Consider the following 5,040-nt stretch of genomic DNA (forward strand, 5'->3'; position numbering starts at 1 on the left):
AAACTTGCAGGGGGTTGTGCAACAGTCCAAGTAACCAAGAATATCTCATAGTCCAGGACTCAACCAGAACCATTAGACGGTTAACCTTTTGGAAGAAACATCCAAGTCTAATCAACAGGAGAGCTTCCCAGGACACCCATCTATATAGATATATAATCAGAAGATTGACAAGGCATCAAATCAAGAAACAACTGGATTTGAAACTTCAAACTGTCTTAATATCCACAAGACAAACACTGTACCTGTGAAAACAAAGCAACCACTTAACCTAATTATATTTAAGAGACTCCCTATAAAGATTACTAGTTTAACAATCAAAATATTCATCCTAGCCTTAGATCATGGAACCCGTATCCTCCCTAATGAAGATTAGGGTGATTGGGTTGCACACTGATTGGGAACGGTTGCGCATTGCCATTCCTCATCACCAACATGGATTCATAGTTTTCTTCACTTCCATCAAAACTACAGTTGAGTTCTTGTAACTCCTGTTTGGCAAAAACAAAAGAGGGTAACTGGCCTAGAGAAGAATGCAAATAACAGTAATAAATAACATAAACCACTAAAATTATGGTTCAAGTAATATACCATGAAACCTATGTTTCTAATGGAATTGGCTGCCTTTATCTGCACCAAGAAGCACCGTTAATCCATGGCTACAAAATAAATGTTGGATTTTGATAACCCATTTACCTTTTTCCTATAAGTATCTATCTGTCTCTTGATTTTGTTATCCTGATGCACATGGAAAATCAGGTAAGATGAATATCCAAGATTGAAAATTATCACTTAATTGATACATGCATGTTCATAAAACATATAAATTCTACCCTGATTTTAATACCTAAAACCGAAATATATGATTCAAAACAACTTGGGCATACACATTGAAAAACATACCAATACTGATCGGATTTTCTTAAGCGCTTCGCTCAGATTTTGCTCAAGACCGCACAGCTCAGAATGGTTTAACATATCTAAATCCTCGCCATTCCTTTGCCTAAACAACACCCATCTTGTAAAATATCAGTCATAATAAAAAAAGGATCCTTCGTCAGCCCATTAGAAAAACAAAGAGCAAAAAGCACATAAAAAAATTCTAGAGAGTGAACACAACCTGATGCTCCTGCGGAGTCTTTCATTCTTCTCCTTGAGCTTGTTGAATTCCTTTTGCATACTCTATAAAACCTCAAAATCAAATGACCACCGTCATATTAACAACATAATAACAATAACAATGAACATAATGATATGCACAAAATATATTCATCAAAAGGAAAACAAAAACAAAAGGAAAGCAGGAAACTTGGAGACTTACTTCATAATGGGAATCCCATAAATTGGTTGCAGTAACTTGCTGATAACGATCGATTATTTTCTTCGTGCTTTTTTTATGTTAGTAAAGAAACCCGTTAGAGAGAGAGAGAAGAAAAATTAAAAAAAAAAAAAAAAACACAAAAGTAGACGTACGTGGTGGTGGGGCTACAATACTCGAAGAGCTTGTTGGTGCTGGAGAAGAGGATCAAGGAGACGTGGGCATCACAGAGGACGGTGAGCTCCTTGGCCTTCTTGATGATCCCTGCCCTCCTCTTGGAGAAGGTCACCTGCCTGTTGGTGGTGCTCTCTATCCTCCTTATCTCTATCTTCCCACGACCCATGTCCTGATCACAACTCCCAACCTTCTAAAATCTTCACAGATAATAATATAAAATCACAGAGAAAAGAAAGAAAGAAAGAAAACCAGAGAAATGCTTGAATGCTGTCTTTCTTTTTCTTCTTTTTCTTCTTTTTCTTCTTTTTCTTCTTCTTTCCCACGCACAACACACAACAACCTCCTTTAGTTTGTGAGGCACCACCTCAGCTCCATCTTTTTCTCCTTTCCACAACAGGCGTGGAGAAGGAAAAGCTGAAGTTTCCTCGTTAGGCAAGAGTTTCCAAATCCGTGTAAGTGCAGAAAGATTCAAAACGTGAGGTGTTTTTTTTTTCTTTTTAAAAGTTTTTCTTTTTCAAAATTGTCCCTCATTTATAATGATTTTTCAAAATTGTCCCCATCTTTTAGACCGCTTGGACATTTACGTTCTTCTGTTAACAGCCGTCGGATTAGCTGTGAATTAGATCATGGTTAATTTTAACGTCAAAATCCAATTTTGTCTTCTTGTTGTGTGTTTGGGGTATTTTGGTTAATTTGTTTTTTATAGAGATTTTATGAGTAAAGTTGGTATTTACGTAATTATGTCTGAGTAGTTTGAGATTGCAAATTTACTTAATGAGTAATAAATATATACGAAGGGTCCTGAGCAATGTTATCAGTATCGGTGCATCGTATCGGCCGAAACTCGATACGCTGCAGGCTTGACTAGGCTATTTTTAATAAATGTAAAAAAATGTTAAAAATAATTTTAGATATTATTTTAATTTTTTAACACGTGTCATGTTATGATTGACTCATAATCATTTTTTATTATTTTTGGGCAGATACAGAACGATTCAATTACGTACAATACAGTTGAATCGGTGGCTCAACGATTCAGAACTGACAACATTGGTCCGGAGATGTGCATATGAATGTGAAAAGTTGGTACATTAAGACATGCATTATAGTTAGAAATTACTATAGTTAGTAATTGATGGGTGATTAAAAATGAATTTTGATAACTTGCATTGAATCTATGAAAAAATGTTAAAAGTCATTGAAATTGTGTTAGAAGGGTGTAGAAAGGGTTCAAATGCCTATGTATGTGTGGAACTTATCCTTTGGTGCGAATAAGTTATTTATTAATTATGAACGTTATCTTTTTTTCTTAATTTTTCTCTCTGGGGTTGAATTTTCATTTTTTGATTAAGGGTTGGGTTTTTCCGTACAAAATCACTCAAGACATTGATGATCGGGAAGAAATACATTGATGTCTTATTCCTTAAGACATTGGCATCCACTTTATCTCTACTCATGGGCGAAGTGAAGAATTTGAGTTAAGGTGAGCACAAATACACAGTAAAAAGAAAAAATAATTTATATAACAATAATTAATACTAAAAATTACAAAAAAAAAATTAAGGCACTAAAGAGTGTCATATTTATAATTAGGAGTTTTGCTTGAAACCATAGTTCCAAAATCCACTTACTCAAGAATTGGTTCGTCCACTAGTGACTCGTGACTCGATTGGATCAACTAAGTGACTCATGTGGGTTTTTGTAAACTTTTTTTTATATAAAAATAATATATTATTAATTAACTAAATATAAAAAAACTAGAAAATGATATTATTTCTTTTAAAATTATTAAATATATCAAATAACATTATGCTAAGTTATAATTAAGCTACATCTAGTTATTTACTAACAAAAGTACCGAATAACTAAACTAGTGTCTCCAACTATAGATTATATAAGATAGTTCATGTAAGGAGTTTAATAATATCGACAAAAATCATTCTAACTTGGGGTTTTGGTTCTAACATTTATAAATGTAATAAAGCACATTTTAATCTAATCATCAAACATTCATACATGTAACTTTATAACAAACTTATAAATTCATTCAAAAATATAAATTTATTTTTTCTTCATAATTTCCTTCAAACATTGAAACACAAATAAAATTTTTATTTAACATTTAAACACAAACTTAAATTCATTCATACACGTTCTAACATACCCAATAAACATTCAAAAACAAAAATATATTCTTTATATACACACATGCAAAACGTAGATATATAGAACTCATTCTAACTTAGAGTTTTGCTTTCAACATTTATAAATTCATTCAAACACATTTTAATATGCTCATTAAGAATTCAAATATGTAACTTCATAACCATTTTAACTTTGGGTCTGGCTTTCAACATTCATCAATTCATTCAAACACATTTTAACTTGTCCATCAAACATTTAAATATATAACTTTATAACCTGCCCATGAATTCATTCAAAAATGTAACTTTATTATCTTTTTATAAATTCTTTCTAACATTCATACGCATAAATCTAGTATCTTCTCATAAATTCATTCAAATACATAATCAAATACATAAAATGATAACACAATGCATAGATCAAAATTATTTTGTAACTTCATAACTTGCTCATGAATTGATTCAAAAAATATAAATTTAAGAACATGTTGCAAAATATCATAATAAGTGCTTGTATACTTTAACATTAAACTTTGTTTGATATAAATACCAAAGAAAGTATCTTTCATGAGTAATGCAGTGTAATTGGGCTCAAGTTTCGATTTTAAAATGCATTCAACAAGATATGACAAAGAAAAACAAACATCTTGCAAATAAATAACCAATTAATTAGTTAATTTTCAAAAAAAAAAAATACACATATGACATTATAATTTTTTTATTAATAATTATAAAAAGTATAAGCCACTTAAAACGAAGAAGAACATCAAACATATTTAACATCAAATAGTTAATCTAACAAATACCTTTTACAATTGGTTTTGTCAATTTTTCATATTTTGAAAATCATTCATAATTGATTCATTACTAATGGTGTCAAATATGTTCTCAATGTCGGTAACCAAAACATCATTTACTTACTCATCTCTTGTTCGAGTACGCAATCGAGTCTTGATAATATTCATATCTAAGAAAACAAAAAAAAAGTCTAAATTTGTACACTTATATGATATTCAAGTACCTAATTCTTATATAATCAATTATGCACTTATATGATATTCAAGCATGAAGATTCATGTTTAATATTAATTAAAAAATATAAAAATATCTAAATTAAATGTTTATCTTATTTAAAAAAAATAAAGATCTAAATGCTATTCAAAAAAAGCATAAACCTCTAAAACAAAATTAAATATTTATACTATTAAAAAAACTAAATGAAAATCTCAATCTTAGCAAACATCATTCATAGTTTTCATGCATAAACTAATTGAAACAAAAAATAATAAAACCCCCAAATTTTTAACTAAAATCAAGCATGTAGATCATGCGTAATGTTGATTAAAAAATACAAAAATAACTAATTAATATTCATCTCATTAAAAACTTAAATACTAATTAAAA

The 5,040-nt window shown here is 30.1% G+C and overlaps 1 pseudogene across 1 annotated transcript; it reads right to left on the bottom strand.

Annotated features, from left to right (window-relative positions):
• Positions 1-323: 323 nt before the first annotated feature.
• LOC149832920 (agamous-like MADS-box protein TM6) lies at positions 324-1,658 on the bottom strand (annotated as a pseudogene). The gene is made up of 7 exons (XR_016433136.1): positions 1,471-1,658; positions 1,319-1,385; positions 1,118-1,179; positions 901-1,000; positions 694-735; positions 589-627; positions 324-488 (listed from the first exon to the last, which is right to left on the bottom strand). The product of XR_016433136.1 is annotated as an agamous-like MADS-box protein TM6 (transcript).
• Between the last annotated feature and the right edge of the window lie 3,382 nt (positions 1,659-5,040).

Source organism: Nuphar pumila, chromosome 7, assembly GCF_984573655.1.
Source record: "Nuphar pumila chromosome 7, dmNupPumi1.hap1.1, whole genome shotgun sequence".
Lineage (NCBI taxonomy): Eukaryota > Viridiplantae > Streptophyta > Magnoliopsida > Nymphaeales > Nymphaeaceae > Nuphar > Nuphar pumila.